Genomic DNA, 19546 nt, shown 5'->3' with positions numbered 1-19546 from the left:
TCTCACACTCTCAGGCCGTGACCTTCAGCTAATGGTGGCTGCGGCTGATGTTAAATTCACCTCCCCTTGCCCTTCTCTCAGCCAGCTACTGTAGCTGTGCTCCTTCTAGCACCCATGTGGTGGGGTTAGGGCCTCCTCATGGAGCATCTAGCAAAGGCTTCTCACCCTCCCTCTCTCTCTCTCTCTCTCTCTCTCTCTTTCTCTCATCACTGGTCCTCTTTGCTCCTGCATCTCCCACCTGCCATTCGCTATACTCAAGGATGCTACTCAAGGATACTCCGTGTGGGTTTGGGAGGCTAGTTGCCCTTGGATTTCCATGATCATTTCAATAGCCCCGGCACAGCTCAGGAGACTGTTAGTGGGATCACCAGAGCAACGGCGCATGTACATCACAGAGCTCACGGAGGTTTTTCATTGCTGCCCAATGCATCAATATACTCGTGGGCAAGTAGGTGTGAATAATGTGCTGCAATCATATATGGATGGATTATGGTGCTTGCTGTCATGACTCACTTCCTGACACAGCCCCTGACAGTGTGAGTGATGTACTGTGCATTACAACGCAGAGTGCTGATCACATTGCTGCAAGACACAATAAGCAATCGCAGTATAGAAGATCAGTGAATGAGAAACACATTAGAATTCGAATAAGAGATGGAGGCGTTATGTGATGTCTCCTTCCGTTACGTTATACCTTTAGATTATGTCTGCGGAGCGTTTTGAAGGAACTCTGACCTTTCAGATACATCTGGTCTTCCTTGACCTAAGAGATCAAGGGAGCGATTCTGAGGCCAAGATCTGAAAGTGTCTGGGCATTTTCTCACGATTCTGCAGCCTTCAGACACAGACACACACACACACACACACACACACACACACACAGAGAGACAATCTGAGCAGCTCCTGCTGTTCCGATCCACATGTCGGATTGGTCAGAGGGAGTGAGGCAGAGAAAAGGAGTGACAGCTACATGAGCTCAGGGCCACTGCTTGCCATTTTGCTGCCCCAGGCAGTATAATACGTACAGCACAGAGTAGCCTTGTGCTGGGAATATTATACAGCACAGAGTAGCCTTGTGCTGGGAGTATTATACAGCACAGAGTAGCCTTGTGCTGGGAGTATTGTACAGTGCAGAATAGCTCAGAAATTATCATTTTTCTAATAGAGTTTGTAGAAGTTCTTTGTTATCTTAAAAATAGAGATTTCAATAACAACAACAATAATGATAATAATATTAATTATAGTAATGATAATAATAATAGCAATCATCATCATCCTCGTTATCATATGGTTGTTATTATTATAGTTATTTTGTTTTACTTGATTCATTTTCTATTTATGTCTCACTGTCAGACAGTCAGGGGCACTAAGCACAGTGTGTGACGTGTGCGATGTGGACGCACTGTAGCGGCGTGGCACATCAGCGCTGCATGTGCTCTCGTGGAGCCGAGGAGAAGCATCCGTCGGCCCCATCGACATATCGATTAGCTTTCTGAGGTATCGGGCCTCAGAGATGAGCGTGCTCTTTCTGTGGGGAAAGAGGTAGAGGTGAAGGCAGAGTGGGGTGGGGCTTTCAGAAAGTGCTTGCTGTTTACTTTTCGGAATCAGACAATAAGGAAGTGAAAAGCAGACATGAGGTCAATGATGCTATCTAGCACAGTAAAATATCAAATTATGCAATAAGCCCCAAGAGGCCATAGATTCCAGAGATTTTGGAACAGCTAAGAGGTGTTTGCAGGCATGAGGCAAAGATTTATTTACCACAGATTTATCAAGTATTGTACTGAACATGATGAGAGTAATGCTTTTTAGCATAGACTTTTAACATACTGTATGGGACCACTGTTGGCAGTAAAGTGTAGATCACATATTGACCAGATCTGGCACATGCTGCTGTCTAAACCCCTCGGCAAGTTTTCAACATTCTAATAAAAGAATGCTTTCATAAACAATGTGATAAAACTCCACGTTATCATTGCTGGACCAGCTGTTCTTTCAGATGTTTATTGTACAACAGGGCTAGATTCTAAAATGACCATGTTATGTTTGATGCACCCACATCCATATGGGATCTCTACATGGCTCTCTGGGTGGACCCAGATATTCGTCAGAACATTCCCCCTAAAAACTCCCTCTCCACACACTGACATCAGTGCGACGGCACCTGCTGACTGTCCATGATGCCAGTGCTGGATTCAGCACGTCTGCTGCTTCACTCCCGCCACAGCGGCTGCCTCCGCAGAGTCTCCCTCTGTGAGCTCCACTGCTCTGCACAACTGTCAAGGTAAGAGCTCTCGCTCACACAGATGCACAGGCAGGCCAGTCGACACACAGCGAGCACACATAAGACTGACAGAAGCTCTCAAACTAGACGTGAAACAGTCTGGACACCTTCAACTTTTTTGACAAATTTGATCTGAAGTGGAGAGATAGGGGTTGCATTTCACCTGCAAACACCCTGGCTGTGGTCGGCTGGACTGAAATAGGGCCAGCTCTCTAACAAACCCACTGCTTAACTAAATAACTCATCTTATTTGAGCTGGGTTATCTAGCCAACAGTTGATTAATGCTTGAATAATATTATTCTATGATCCACTGATATTAACCAGTTCAGACAGCGTTTGTGAAAACATCAAAAGTAAAAGGATCAGGTCAGAACGCTCTTCAGAACGAGGAGAAGGTTAAAGCTCTTAGCCTCGTTTCAGTCAGTTCGCGTGTGTTTATCAAACAGAGATGAAAGATTGGAGCGCCGATCCAGACTTCCAAAACCTTGACCTCATTAATACTCAAACTCTCATAATCCAGTGAACTCTGTTTTAGCTCATCTTACTAATCATTGAGTCACCATGTGGCTCCGAGCAGGGATAATTCAACAGAGAGCCATGATATGCATATCAAACATACTATTTAATATGTATATCAGACACACCACTGAATATATATGTAGATATGTATGTAGATAGGTGGTTGGATTGAATACACAGGCCTGTAGACCAACCGTCGGAGAGTGAAGCGGGAGGCAGTGAGAAAGCGGAGACAAAGACCCACAGGGTTTTATCTGTCTCTTCCAGGTCCTGAGATGAAGGATAATTACTGGACTGATGTGATCCAGCAGAGATTCAAGGATATCCTTTGTTTGTCTTCCTAAAGGCAGTGAGTTCTTCGGGGACAGGCAGCGAAAGCACACGGATTAAAATGAAGCAGTGGCTTGCATGTAAAGCCCGGCCCAAGGTCTCCTTCCCCACGCACTGCGGCTGGCCTGGCCTGGCAGCAGTAGTGCTCGCACCCAGAGCTCGCTGGGCTAGCCATTTTTAATCGCTGTTCGATATTAACGGACAGCCCCCTTCCCCCCCCAAAGACTCTATTCATCGCAAATGTCTAAGGCGTTCACCAATGTGAACTTATGTTAATGACATTGACTTGTTTATCTTGTAGATCCTATGGCCCTTCCCAGAATCCATGGCATTGTGTTAGCCACAGCACGGTCACTTGCGAAGAACCCATTGTTGACTAGGGAAGGGGCGGATTATGGTGATTAGGCGTTTACCGAACACGGCAAGGATTGTCAATGGTCAGTGTCTCATTATATTGCAGTTTCAATATTTCTGACATGCATTATTGGACTTGGAACAAATCCTTCACCAGAAGGGCTGTCATTGTTGTTTTTCAGTAAAATAGATTCCTTCGTGGTCTACCAGAGACATGCCTCAGGAACTGTTGAACAAGAGCAGAGCAATACTATGAGAACTGACTTCGATGGAGTAGACTGCACAGCTTTATTTATGACTAACTTTTGAGGTCCGGTCACATCTTATGAACATCCCTTAAGACACATTAAGAGCCAAAAAAAAAAAAAAAGTCGGACAGTCCTAATTAGGATTGCCATGCTGCTGGCAAATTAAATGTATCCACGGCAGGATCGACATGGCTTAGCAAGAGTTTTACACCCGGCCCCATTGATTTACAGATTATCCTCCATTGGAGACCAGGCGGCTGTGGAAGGAGGAGGGATGGAGGGATGGAGAGAGAGGGAGGGAGAGGAAGGAGATGCCATGATGGTGGGAAAGAATGACGAGAAGTTTCGCTCCTCCCCGAGGTCACATTGATCACCCTTGTCTGGGAAATTAAAACAAAAACTCTCAAAGGATCTCTGACTTCCTCCTCCTACATTTTGGATGCTCCTTTAGAAGGCTTTGTCGTTTCACTTTAATGTCCATATTGATGTCTAAGAGCCCACAGTGGCTCATGCTCAAAGTTCAGAATCTATCTTATTTATGGACGTGTTCTCACCTGCTTGGGATGGGATAAGTTTGGGAGCTGAATGCGCATGCCTGTGTTGATCGTGGCTGTCCTTGTTGGGTAAAGATTATTAAAAATAAACAAACATTATATGGTTTATTGACTTTGTAGACAAGGAAAATATCATTGAAATATGGGATTATTGTATTATGAGAAAAAATTCATAACCCCCCTTTGTGTTTTTATGAAACCTTTATGAAGTTATCTTTTTGATTTGTCCTCATTATTTATGCAATATTCATTGCCTCTTTGAGAATATAACCAAAGTTATTTGGGTTTCACTTTGCAGGGGCTGGAAAATAGTAGCATTCTCGTCAGTTGTAATTTTTCAGACCAGTGGACATAAAACAAATTGAATCCTTGAAAAAACAATTTTGCCCTCTGAAAAACTGTCGCTTCCGCCCCAAAGAAGGATCAGCTTGCTCTTTGTGTCATCTCTCTCATTCGATGCATCCTCTCTCTCTCTCTCTCTCTATCTTTCTCTCTCTCTCTCTCTCTGTCTCTCTCAGTCTCTCTGTTGACTCCTCGGGAAAGTTTGGAGTTTGGCATAGAGCGAGCAGAAATCCATATGTCCATGGAGGGGCATTGATATGCACGCGACTCACCTTGCTCACGCCTGGCCCACTGTGTCCAATCCATCCTGTGTGCCCTTAACCGAGCAGGTCACAGAATCCAATAATCCACAGATTCAGATTTCTTGCTCTTAGCCTCTTGGCCTTCGAGAGGCCCCTGGCGACCTCTTCGGCCTTTCTCTCTCTCCCTCTCTCTGCCATGTTCCTGTCGCAGCTTGAGCTACATTGTGTAGTTTAGAGCAGTAATTTCTATTCTGCTGTCTTTTGTGTATGGGGGGGGGCATTCTCAAATTGCACCACATTTTCGTCTATTATTCTTCTCTGACAGCAGGTGCTTGACCACTAAGCAACGTCACACAGGAGACCAGAGATTGAAACGCTGGGATCAGTGTATGTGTACATATGTGTACATATGTGTCTCCAGATGCCTTTTCATTGTGATCAAAGTAAATATGTAAGTATATGAATATATATGAATATACTAGTTACAAGATATCAATAAATAGTTTTTTAGCTATTTAATGATTTGTTAATGTCATCTAATGACAGTAAAGAGTTAAGTAACCATTCAGTAATTAAGCTTTTACAATATTTTAATACGGTTAATCAAGCATTTACAATATGTTTATTGTATGTTTGTTTAATAAGTTACTTATAAACTACTGGTAAGTAATATTTACTAACGTTATCTAATGAGCATAAATAGATAACAGACTATTTATTAATACCTTGTAAATGGTTAGTTAACACACCTTATTATAAAGTATTACCAATATACTTACTTGAATGTATACAGTGTACACAGATAGATGCATTCACACTATCACAATTAATCTTATCAGATGTATTCACACCAACACAGATATTTTGATTGTCACTAATGGTCAATCTCACTTTACGATTAGCGATGCTTTTTACACGGCTCTTCACAAGGCAAGTAGAACGCTCCATTGACTTGAATGGGATTTCCCAACGTTCTAGCAGTCATTATTTCTTAGGAAAGGACCTCTGAAAAAAATAATGACCGCTGTCAATGGCAACGGAGTTTGTGCTTCTAATTCAGGTATTTCATATTACTACGCAAGGACTGGAACTTCATTCAAAAGTTAAAGCAGACGGTTGATCAGCTGTGTTCTAAAGAATGTTTGATTCAAGTTCAGCGTGTGTTGCGAACTATTTGTTTCTCAGCAAATGCCACGATGAACGGTAACAAATAGGCTAGGCTATGTAGGCTAAAGTCATATCGTGGGGAGTTTATTATTTCGTTTTGGCAAGTAGCCGTGTAATAAACGGGATACTGTATAGAAAGCCGGTCATTATTGGGAAAATAAGTCCCTTCAAGGCGGAACAAGATCCCTTCGCTGCGCGTCGGGGTCCGGTTCGCCCTGTCGGGACTTATTTTCCCAATAATGACCGGCGTTCTATACGTTATCCCTCACTAAATAGAGTACCGAAGAGTGATGTTCCGTCTCCATGACGGCAGAATCACTGGATCTAAACAAACTTTTGAAGTGGCTGAAATAGCATTGAATGTAGACATGTGACATCATTTCTAGCTAATAAATTGTTTTAAATGTAGGCTATAGCCATTTAAACATATTGTTAACGATTGATGCGACACCCAGTTGTCCAATCAAAGGTTTATTAGTGGAAGCGGGAAACACACACATACCAAGACACCATTACAGTGGAAGTCAATAAAACAAGCACGATACACGAACAGGGGGGGTATACTACGAAGTATGTTAGACATATCTAGGCTATGTAGACATATCGAGGCTTCACAAAGCCTTGACTCAGGGGTATACGTTAAGTGATACTACGATAGCAGTTATGTGATATATTTGTCAAACTAGGCTTTCAGCTCAGATCTGTGTGCATTCTCGGTGACAGCATAAGATACCATGGTGATATAGCGACACTAAAACAGATCCACTTTCGTGTCACAGCATACCCTGGCTTTGAGCACAACATACCTCGCTAACCCACTAATCGAGATTCGTAGTATACCCCAAGGGTCACATACAATACACCGGGTAAAACACATGAGGTACAACTTAAAGAAAGACTACAAAAGCTAACACATACATGACAAGGTAAACGCAATTACACTCACTAAAACCGACATTACACAAACCAGCATTCACACATTGCATTCTGGGAGGCTAGCACTCAGTCCGGAAGACACCGACGTTACAGTATTTTAAATGCTAGCAGCAGCTTAGCCACATAACACGGATTCCCTGGCACACATCCAACAGTTTTTCATCCCTGGTGTAATAGAAAGAATCAAAATTCCAGTGGATATTTCACGTCTTCTCAAAGACTGGCGGCTGTTAATAGTGACGTTTTTTGCCAAAAAAATAAAGCCAAGACACGTCTGTGAATTTAAGGATTTTTACTGCATGCTGTGAAGTTACTTGCAGGTCTCCTTTACAGAGGAAACCCATGCGAAAATAAAACTCTCTAGTCACAAATGTCATTGTGTTGGTATGAATATGTTGTAGTATGTGATTCCTACAGTGTAAAAAATATATACTAACGTCTTGGAAACTTTGTAAAATTATTTAAATAGATTAGGAAAGTCACCGCTATGGTGACTACTACAGTAGGTTAGATTGCTTTGTTTAGATCCAGTGAAATTGTTGCCTTGACAGCGCTATGTCATGGCTTCGCTACTCTATGGGGTGCATTGAGACTTTTCTCCAGACTAGATCTTTTCTGAAATCACTGCATTCGGTGACTTTTAGACCTGCAAACGCAAAAATTGCTGACAATAGCTGGCCAGAAGCTGCCCAGATCGCTCAGCAATCGAGGCACGGTGTCAGGGGAGCACATCTATCACCGGCTGACAAACAGCGGATTTACTTCATCCCAACACAGGGACGGGATCATCGGCAGAATTGCACACCAAAGTAGAAGAACTCTCCAACTCGTACTGCTGACAAAGAACAAAAATTACTGTCTTTGTTCCAGAAAGATGTTCATTCCACATTCCCATACCTTAATCACATATCATTGCTTTATGTGTGTGTGTGTGTGTGTGTGTGTGTGTGTGTGTGTGTGTGTGTCATCAAGGTGTATACTGTAGGTATGTCTGTGTTCACAGTTTTGCCATCTGCAAGCTTCAAAACAACATGGTAGAAGTAAATTCACACGTTTTGTCCGTGCCAGCTCATTAGAACAACCCACTGCACAGACAATGTTTGAAGTCCCAGAGAAGTTCCTCGATGTGTTCACTGAAAGGGAGCCAGTTCCCTCGCTGCATCTGGTGTATATAAATTATGTAAATCGAGCATATTTGAAAATGTGAAATGCGACTATTCAAAAGGGTGCTTTTATTAACTTTCTTTACCCATGAGGGAGCAGACACAACTATTTTCAGACTATTTGCTCTGTCACATTATTTCCAGTGTTTTCTGCTGCTGTACTTTTGCAATTGGCTGCTCTTGTACTGAGTGGTGATGGGTATGGGTTGGGGGTAGCTGCCATGTGTGTGTGTGTGTGTGTGTGGGGGGGGTTGGTAGCTGCCATGTGTGTGTGTGTGGGGGGGGGTAGCTGCAGCCACCAGTCACTAGCATTCAACTAGCACTACCGATGCAGACAGTAGTTTCCCCCGATCTCATCATAGCCTCCTTTTGCACCTAGACAACGGCTTAAGGGGTTGAGCCACTGAATGATCTCTCGCTGGGCTGTAAGATAATGAATGGTGTAATGGTCCCACGTTCAACAGCATTGGATTGCAGTTCATCTAGCACAAGTTTTTTCTGTATACATAAGCGGCAGGCAGCCTAACTGACAGTAGTGGAGTTGTACATTATTCTTTCTGCAGTGTTACTTTGCCTCCCCAGATATGAGCCAATGCCCTTTGCATGGCATCAGGAGGGCAGCTGATAGTAGACAGGGCTTAGCAAAATCCCATTAAAATCATGTTCTGCACAGTGGAGCTGAATGACTAACAATGCGCAGCAACTGCTCTTAACACTTCTATTACAGTATGTTCACATTTTGCACCCTTTCGGGCTGTTTGGGTGATATTGACCCAGAACATTATTTTGGCGTTATTTCAAATCAATAGAAAAATACAAATATGTAGGCTATATAAAAAGTTATTCAATATTGTATCTCAATTTCTCAATTACCCCAACATTTCTGATGGCATATGATATGATGTTAATGTGATAATTTCTTCTAGATCACATTTAACAAGTTAAGTGCTAATTTATATAGAAAATCCACCATAATAAACACTTGTGTAGTATGAAACATGTTGATCTAAGAAAAATGATTAAAAATGAAATTACAAGGTTTTCATTTACATTTTTATTTTCAAATACGGGTGAATAACCTGGAGGGTATTCCAAGTATGTGGTTTAGTGACAAACCTGGATAAGTTAACTCAGAGTAAGTGGTAATAGAAGAGCTGTGTGGCTTCATTCTCCTTATACAATGCCATAGGGCTCTTGTTGTAGGAGGTTTACCACTTACTCTGAGTTAACCAACGTGATCTCACAGCTCATCGTAGCAAATCATATGATAATGCCACCCCTCACTATCATAAGAATTCCTACGATACAATCATAAAAATAATACGATGGAAGACTTCTAGTGGGGTTATTTGTTTAGTTTAGCTCTTTGTTTAGAGTTAACTTATCCAGGTTTGTCACTAAACCACATACTTGGAATACCCCCCTGTTGTGGAGGTCTTCAGCAGCTCCAGGTTAACTGTGGGGTTCACTGGTGTTTAAATCACTGTGTAGTGTTTATACTACACAACTATGCTGTAAATGCTGCCAGTAATATAATGTACTTTTATGCCTTTTTTTTTTTACTGTGACCAAAAATACAGTAAAATTGATGCGGATGTATTACTGTAAGTTACTGGCCAATAGCTGCCTGCAGGGTACTGTACATGTCACAGGGAATTTTTAACAGTGTTCCTGCAGTGATTTGCTGAGAGGTTCCTTCAATGACTTACTGTGGTGTTCCTCTACCAGCTCGCTGTGAGGTTCCTTCAGTGGCTTGCTCTGCATCACCTTAAAAACTTGGTGCCTACACTTCATACACCATGCCTTTGAAGCCTGAACAAAGGTAAGGCTACCATTCATTTTTCACTGCTGCTTCCTTTTATAAGCCTATAATGAAGTTTGTCCAACATGTTTAGAAAGGCAGTTACATCACACTCCATAAACACACTCTGAAAGCATAAACAAAAGTGTTATTAATGAAAAGTAAGCAGTTAGAATTTTCATTTAATTCAGCTCTTTACAACAGCCTACATGGGCCTTGGTATGTTACTGTATGTCTTAGCTATTTACTAGGCCTTAACTCTTGTCACTATGTCTTCATTCATTGCTGTGTCCTGTGATGACATCAGGTCAGAATATATTGGGGTTGCAAATATCTGTCATGCTGAATGGAAACTGTGGATCTTGTTTTCATTTGCACATTATTTTCGCCTACTTTCTACATAATGCCGCTAATAAAAATGTAGTGGAGTAAAAGTAGGAAGAAAAATAAAAACTCAAGTAAAGTACAGATACTCCCCATTCATACTTAAGTACTGTACTTAAGTGTTTCTACTTAGTTACTTCACAACTCTGCTAGTAAATCTCCGTGGGGTTCCTCTCAAGCCTAACTTAGGGCCCGTCCACACGGAGACGCTTTTTAGGTTAAACGCAGAGGTTTTGCTTCGTCTTGGCCGAGCGTCCAAACGAATCCTGTAAACGACTGCCCTAAAACCGCACTTTTCTGAAACCTGGTCCCAGAGTGGAGAAATCTGAAACCGTAGCCTGTTTGAATTCGTTTAGACAGCGAAACCGCACATCCTGCTTGCGTATCGATGATGTCACCTCAGCTGCCCTGGACTTGCACTTATAGGATTGCCTAACAATACTAGTTTTCATACATGACATTACCTACGATTACACTCCGTAAGATAAATATCACAATTGGTGCTGCGCAGCGCCGATAGCTTATGACTTGGTGGACTGAACACTGTTTTTCCCGTTTTTTTTTAATGCATTCTAGCTACTGTCAGTGACGCGAGAGAACTTAAGTTATTAGGAAAGTGCGGTGTAAGTTCAGGCTACATTAATTTGTGCGTAGTGCCAGTGTCATTCATTTATTTTACATGTCTTACAACATATATACATGCATTCACAGTCGAGTGAAATCAGATATAAGCATACAAAGACGCTTAGAACTCACGTTAAGCCGATGGTAGAACACTGATTGCAAATGCTCGATTTGATTTGATGCAGGCAAACGTATTGTTACTAACAAAGGTTTTATAGCAATATTATAAATGTGGCGACAGAATAGCCTAGAACTTGGGTAAGCCTTGCGTTTAGTGATAGCCAAAACTAATGTGAATCACAGACTACAACCAAAGAAAGTAAAGGTGATTACTAGGCCTACCTGCGTTAGCCATATAAAGGACGGGACTGCACCCTTCACAAACCGTAAAATAAAGTTTATATATAATATATATAATATAAAAATATTAATTTTACAGTTGACTACAGTTGACAGTTCACCATCAGTCCACACAAACAATTCTGGTTTCCTTGCACTAGCCATTTTGTCATAGCTTATTCTGTCTGTTTGTAAAGCACAAACTTTGGTCAATTTCTGTAAAGAAACAGTGCCACCTATAGGCCTGGGGTATGAAGTAACGTGTTGAGTCGTGTTGAGATGGATCCGTTTGGACGCAAATATTCTTGATGCGGTTTCAGGGAAGACGGAGGAAAAAAAGATCGGTTTCGTACGTGTGGACTAGCCCTTAGAAGCTCCTTAGTGCATGCACATCTTCAAACTCACTTACCTCACTTTAATTATCTCACTCTTGTCCAGTCCTAACTCCATGGCTCTCTGAGCAGATTGTCTTTCCTCAATCTTCAGTCTCTTACTCATAATAAAGGACTGTAATTGAAGGGAGCTACACACTATGAGTTACAGCTATTTATCGGTGCAGACTTGAGGGTGTTTGGACTGCTCTGAAATAACATCATGCATGATCACACACTAGAGAGGGTAAAGACTGTAGGAAAGCTGGAACTTGTGTGTGTGTATGTGTGTCTCAGTGTGTATTTAAGTCAGATATCTTGTGAGGGATATGAATGTGTAGGATCATTATAGCACTAAACTATTTTTAAGTATCAGGCTGAAAAACATTATTGTTAATACTTATAACCTTATTTTTTGCCCCGAACACCACCCAAGGGTTCTTTTTTGTTTTTTTTTAAAGCACACCTATAAAATAGTTTTTGATTAAATATAGTGGTCTTTTCGAGCAGATGCAATAAAGCAGAATATCTTGATGAGCTGTGTAACATGTCCTAATAGGGAAATTACATTTGCATTTTACATTTGTGTTGTATTGTCATCAAGGAGGTAACATATGTTATATTTTCAACAGAGCAGTCTGTTTTTCAAATTGCTCTCGACAAATGAAATGTTATACTGGTGTAAAAACTACAGAGCATTTTTTGTTTTATGGTGTTTTTCAGACCCTATAAAAGAAAATAGTTAATCCAGCTTCATAATGTCTGTCATTAGTGATGCAATTCATAAGAGTTTATCTGAGCCTCTGGCAAATCCCTTAATAGGTTAGATCATAACCATTATCATCACAGTATTGTGTAGCGGCAAAGCCACACATTTGTCAGACCTGAAATGTTTGCTGTGTCGTCCTCATACCTCATAACTGCATCCCAAAACACCATACTGGAAGTCGTAAAGGGAAATTGTCAGGGGCAACATAAAAACTAAACGCTCCCAAATAAACATATGGCCATCAGTTACCCTTTTTGCTTCTGCTTTCAACGATCCTCAGGAGAAAGGGGCAATGATTAGCAAGCAAGACAAACAAAAATAATAAGCAAGGACTGACAATCAACTGTGGGGATTTTAATATTTTTCCCCCTGTTCGCCTCATTTTTTTCTCTCTCTCTCTCTCTCTCTTCCAACTTAATCCATTTAGGGACCAGTTCAATTATGCAATCTGGCATCCAAATGTCACTCATCTTCAGTAGCTTTAGGAGGCTGAACTGGCTGATTGAATTCCCTTTGTCGTCTGCGTTTGACATTTACGTCAACAGGGACTTTGTGTGTAGGCCTATAGTTACCATGCAAGCAGCAGCCACAGGCACACAGCCCAACGCTTGTCTATACAGCTAAGCAGCGCACCAACGACCCAATGCTTGTCTATACAGCTAAGCAGCGCACCAACAGCCCAACACCTGTCTAAGCAGCGCCCCAACAACCCAACGCTTGTCTATACAGCTAAGCAGTGCCCCAACAGCCCAACGCCTGTCTATACAGCTAAGCAGCACCCCAACAGCACTCACTCCTGGTCAAATCCAGGCGGATGTGTTAGACTGTATGGGCTGATTACCTGTGCATGGATCAAGCCAGGTTCTAAAACTGATAGTTCCGGTCCTTGATTGTGATTGGCTGAATCACGTTTGATGCCGTTGTAAAATGCAGCATAAACTTACACCATCACCGCATTTCGTTCTATATTACTGCGCTACCATAACTTGATAGAAAAGTTAAAGTAACTGCGTCTCGACGTTGCTTGGAAACCATTCAGATAGAGGAAATATATTTCTTGGCGGAAGAATGAATATCTAGGAATAACTCGTTATATTTCTAGTTGCTGTGCCTTTACTTTATAAACCTTTGCCAGGTATTTATACTGTAGTAACAGTTTTATCAAAGCAATAAGCCACTCGAGTCTGTAGGTTATAGCGCGTCGTGCCTAACAACGCCCCTTAGCTGTTGTAGAATCAGTGTAACCTATGGCCTCTCTGGGCTTATTGCTTAATCCTAGACTATAAGACAATATTAATAAAAATCTCCTTTGACAAAAGCATTTAGTAAAACCAACAGCCCCATATGTTCCTTTATGTTATGTCCTAATTGTGCATTTTGTACAGTGCTTGATAATAATATGTTCACTCATTGCCACATCATTGTTAAAGGGGAAGTACTATTTTTTTTTTTACTTAATTTACCTAACTTACATTTGCCCCTAGAGTCTGTGAGCAAAAAAACAGCCTTGCAACTGGTCCGGCAAGCCATCAGCCTCAGAGTCAAAAAGTCTCACAGTCTCGATGTAACAAATTGCTTTACAGCACCACACACATACACGCCAGGCACCGGCTAGAACAACGCAGTGATGGAGTTTCTCAGACATTCGTCATGGCAGAGCCGGCAAAAAGAATCGAGAATCGAGAAAACGAGTAAACCATTGTCAGATGAACGGCAAACTGATTGAGCGAGGAGTGTCATACACTATATACGGTAACACTTTACTTGACAGTATCAACATAAGAGTGACATGACACATGAACACTAACCCTAATCCGAATCCTAACCTCTAACCCTAATCCTAATCCTAACCCATACCCTAACCCTAACTCTAACTCTAACCCTAACACTAACCCTAACCCTAACTTATTATGACAAAAACCGATTGTCACTTAATAACAGAAACGTTATGTCATAAACGTTTATGACTTGTTTATGACACGTTCATGATGGTGTCATGTCACTCTTATGTCGATACTACCAAGTAGTGGTAGTCTAACCCTATACTCTGAAGCTGTAAATGACAAACAAAGTCAGACTGACAAACAGACTGAGCCATACTTCCGGCCAATCAACACATTGTTTCAGAAGCTCAGAAGGGAGGGGTGCAATTTGACTGGCAACCGAACCTTTTAGTAGAATTGCGGACTGTACCATCAATGCATGGAATGGGGGGGGGGCAAGCAGTGTTTGTGTCTGCTTGGACTTGGTCTGGTTTGTAGTAAGCACTGTTGAGGGGCTACTAGAAATCACTTGAACCAAATTGTAGAAAATGAGTTTGGGAGATATGGCCTTAGTATCCTTTCTTCTTTCTGTTGTAGTTGTTGCTGTTGTTGTTGACACATGCTATGTAAATAATAAAAATAAATAAATAGAAATAAATTGTGCACAAGGGTGAAAATGTGCTGTTTACTATATGTCTAGAAACGGAACCAGATATTTTCATACCTTTGTTACCAACTGGAGGGGAAAGGGAAAAAGAAACATTGAATTACTTTCAATAAATACTGATTCTCTGAGCTATTATAGTCACTTCAATTCATTATCAACTGTTGAAAGAGGAACAACATTGCATGACAATTGATTTTTGGCAGGCAGATGGAGCCTGTCATTTTCTTTAAACACACTAACACTGCAGTTGTATTTATACATTATTATATGTTTTATATCAAGAAAAAACGTCACCAAAGCCATCACACTGAGTCGTTCAGAGTAGATTTACTGGGTTGAAAGTAAGTGATATTTTGCCATGAAAAATGCAGTTCTGAGAGAATGAGTAATTTTCCCATTAAGTGGTAGCTAATTATGACATTTGATGATAGAGATAAGATCAATGACTTGGTTCACACAGTGATCAAAGAGCTCAGTTGGCATGGTCTCAAATCACTTTTAGCTAGTCCATGTTTTGCATTTTTTTTATTGTCAAATAGGTCAATTTAGACTCTCCCTCTCTCTTTCTCTCTCTCTCTCTCTCATACACACACACACACACACACACACACACACACATATATACAGCTTTACCTTTAGGTCTTCATAACACTTCCAGCTTAGATCCACAACTTCTTCGAATTGCCGGGTGAGATTCCAGACATAATGGCTTGGGCCTGCCGGGTTACTATGACCTGATTCCATTTCAGCACTGCACAGTTCAGGCCCACTCTCCTGACCCTGCCTACTTGCCCCTCACTTTGCAGCACGGCCAACCGGCTCTCCACTAATTTAATCCACAGGGCTTAGACACTGATGTCCAAATTGCCAGAAGAGCGCTGTGCCACTGCCCGGGCTGTGAAATGGCCTTGCTCTCACTTTTTTTTTTATTTGATTCTTTTTTATCGAAACGGGGGATTTTGCCAGAAAGAGGACACTCGTGTAATTCCTTTCTCAATGGAACAAATAGAGATGGGGGTTTAATGTAATTTTCTAGCATTACAGTGGATCTGAGATCTTCTAGCGTCTGAGTCAGTTATCGAGAGAGAGAGAGAGAGAGAGAGAGCGAGAGAGAGAGAGAGAGAACAACTGGTGTTTGGGTCTATGAGGTACCTGTTACTCAGTATGACTTACTACTGATAAAGATACAAAAGACATGCTGTAAATTAATTGGTAAAACCACATGTCCAATACAGGAAACAATGATTAAAGGGATATTCCACCATTTGTGGAATTACACTCAATTTCTACCTCCCTTTGAGTTAAACAATTGATTTTTACCTTTCTCAAGTTCTCTGTGTCTGGCGATACCACTTTTATCTCCAGCCTAGCATAGATCATTGAATCGGATTAGACCATTAGCATCCACCTGCTAGCATCGCGCTTAAAAGTGGCTAAGATTTCTGGTAATTTTCCTATTTAAAACTTGTCGCTTCTCAAGTTAGAAAGTGTAATAAGACTAATGGAAAAGGAAATGTGGCGATTTTCTAGGCTGATTTGACATGGAACAACAATTCAGGCGTAATAATCCAGTCACTAACCAATTGTCTGCTGCAGCTCAACCTTGTTCCTGGAAGTTAGCCTACGGCGACTATTTTCAGGTGCTGCATAATATCATTGTGCTGCTAAGCCCACGGTACGTTCGCAACGTTCCTTCATTATTACGCCGGAATGAGAGTCAAATCAGCCTAGAAAATCGGCACGTTTCATAGTCATATTACTCTTTCTAACATGGGAAAATGACCAGAAATCTTAGTCACTTTTAAGCGTGAAGCTAGCAGGCGAGGCTAATGGTCTAATCCGATTCAATGATCTATGTTAGGCTGGTGCTAAAAGTGGAATCGCCAGACTCAGAGAACAGCTGGATGAACTTGAGAAAGGTAAAAATATTGTTTAACTCAAGGGGAGGTAGAAAATTTGTGTAATTCCCCAAATGGTGGAATATACTAAGAACAGGTTGACAACAAAGATGAAATACATTCATACTACGTATATACTACATACTACGAATACTACGTAGGCCGGCAAATTTGCCCGTGCTTTGTGCTCTCCAAACAGACACATGTTTCCAGAAAGACTCTAACCATATTGTCATTGTGTCTACAAATTCCGGAGACATCTAGACTTAGAGTCCTGTCTGCTCGCATTAAGTAGCTGGAGTGTGTGTGCGTGTGTGTGTGTCCCTGAATTTGTTTGTGTCTGTCTGTGTCTGCATCCTCACCTCCAGCCTCACCCCCTCCCCTCCATAAATACCTTCTTCCCAATTCCACCATGGATATGCAGACGGGATGGTGGCTGCTGTGGGATTCATTCATGCTGTCCTTATCATGCACAGTGCATTGCTAGCTCTCCTGCAGAGAGCAAGACACTTTATCACACATACACACACACACACAGGTCAATGCACTTTTTCACCCCTATGGACTCAGCATTAGTCTGGACAGGGACAGACTCTTTTAAAATACATTAGGAGATTTATGGCCGAATGTATGCAATGAGTGTAATGCCCCTCTCTCCTGCAGGTGTCAGTTGTGATGATAAAGTATGGCTCAACACACAAACTCTTCTCACGGTTTTTATTTCCCTGCATTCACACATAAAACAAAGAATCCATTGAGATTAGACGATTGGCGACTGCACATCCAAATCTCCAGCAGACTGTAGTTCTGACTGGCTAGCATTGTCTATGCTATTCTTAAACATAGATAAAAGAATGCATAGTCTGTTCAAATAAGTTTAAACAAACATGAAAACATACAAAATAAACGACATGCAGAGTTGGCATTTCACACTTTGTGATCGTATAGTTTTTTTGTTTTCATTGAACATTAATTCACAACAAGAATTGATTCATTAACAGTGTATATAAACAACGTACCTGCATTCACACATAAAACAAAGAATCCATTGAGATTAGACGATTGGTGACTGCACATCTAAATCTACAGTATAAACGTAAAAGGAAATCAAGAAATTGCAAGTGTTTTCTGCATAAAGCTAGTGAACATAACGTGGCTGCCGCCAGAAAGATGTAGCCTACAATAGCTCGATTAAATACCATCTTAGACAACACTCTAGCATTACTTGCAGAGATTATCTATTAATACAATTTATGTATATACCAGTGTGGAAGACAAACATGTTATTTTATATTAAAACACAAAATTATTCACGGAGCACTCTCTATGCACAGCTTACCTCCAGCAGACTGTAGTTCTGACTGGAGTACGGGAAGCGCAAATGCTCAAAATATTGAAATGCAAAGTAGAAAGGAAAATACAATTGCAGTCGCAATGTCTCATGTTTTAAACTCATGTGAATGGATACGACATATGAAAACCTTTTAAACATGTAAGAACCAGTGTGGATAAAAATAGATTACAATAACATGGTAATATCATAATTTTGAAAGAATTTACTTTACTTAAGTAAGGTTATTTTCAACTCTGTTACATGAGCCTATTAGCACTCACCTTTTTTATTAATTTTTTTATCCATTTAGTTATGACATTCTTTTTTCAATTCTTTTTTTTAATCTTGTGTGCTGTACTTTTTTTTATCTTTGACGTGTTTACTTTTTTTATGAACAAGTGTGTGTCCACCAGGTAGGGGCGTTGTGCCCGTTTTGGGGGTAATTACTGTAGTTAATTGACCATTTAAACGCTGGCTTTTCTCTATGCAGTAGTTGGAAGTTTTGTGACACGCGGTAAGGGGCTGGTGTGAGTCCTTTGGTCAGGTCTGCTTTATATAGTGGCATGTACTGTAGCCTAGCCATGAGAGTCCTTTAAATATTTGTATCTGTGAAATGTTTTGTTTGTCTTTTTCTTTTTACTTCACGTCGTGTGCGACCGAGTGTCGGATAGGAAGTGGACTGTATTTTTGATTATTTTTTCACGTTGTAAATAAAACACGGCGGCGGAGACACACACGTTCTCCTTTCATACGAGAGAAGCCGTTTGTCAAGGTAAAGGCTCCTTTGGCACCTCAAAGAACTGTGGGGTTGCTAGACCCTCCCTTTGTGCAACAGACATGCTCTACATCTAATAGACTATTGGATTCTTGGTTTTGTTCCCAATGTTCAAATGGTTATCTTGCCATGTCTGATATTATGTGTGTTGAATGGCTTATTTACTTTTGTGTACGTGGTGATTTCCTTTGTACTTTCCCATCCATTTTGGTGTGTACCTGCTATGTTACGCTAGCCTGACCAGCCAAACCCACATCAAGACGTACTGTAGTGTCTGGGGATTCGCAGTGCTCAGTCCGAGGGACGGTTGTCTTTCAAATCCCCTCTGCACGCAATAGGATAGCGCTACAACTCACGAGTCCCATGCATTTTCCCACCCCACTACCCTGGCAGCAAATTATATGGGTGCGTCTAGATTTCTAGGCTGATGTTACCCCTGATTATGCCTGTCCGAGGCGGGCTAATGCTATTCGCTAATTAGGCATATTATTTCTTTCTGTCTTTTGTTCTCCCATTGCGGGAGCGTGTCAAAGTTTTGTAAAAGCACTCAGTATTACAATGTAACAACTATATGTAGGTACCCACAAATGCATAATGCAAGTACAATGATAGTACCTGATAGTACATGTTGTTACACATGTTGTACCACTGTACCTAATTAGGTAGGTACACTGTAACAGCG

The sequence above is a fragment of the Alosa alosa genome, chromosome 21 (assembly GCF_017589495.1).
Source record: "Alosa alosa isolate M-15738 ecotype Scorff River chromosome 21, AALO_Geno_1.1, whole genome shotgun sequence".
NCBI classification, from domain to species: domain Eukaryota; kingdom Metazoa; phylum Chordata; class Actinopteri; order Clupeiformes; family Clupeidae; genus Alosa; species Alosa alosa.
Note: the sequence above shows the minus strand (reverse complement) of the source record.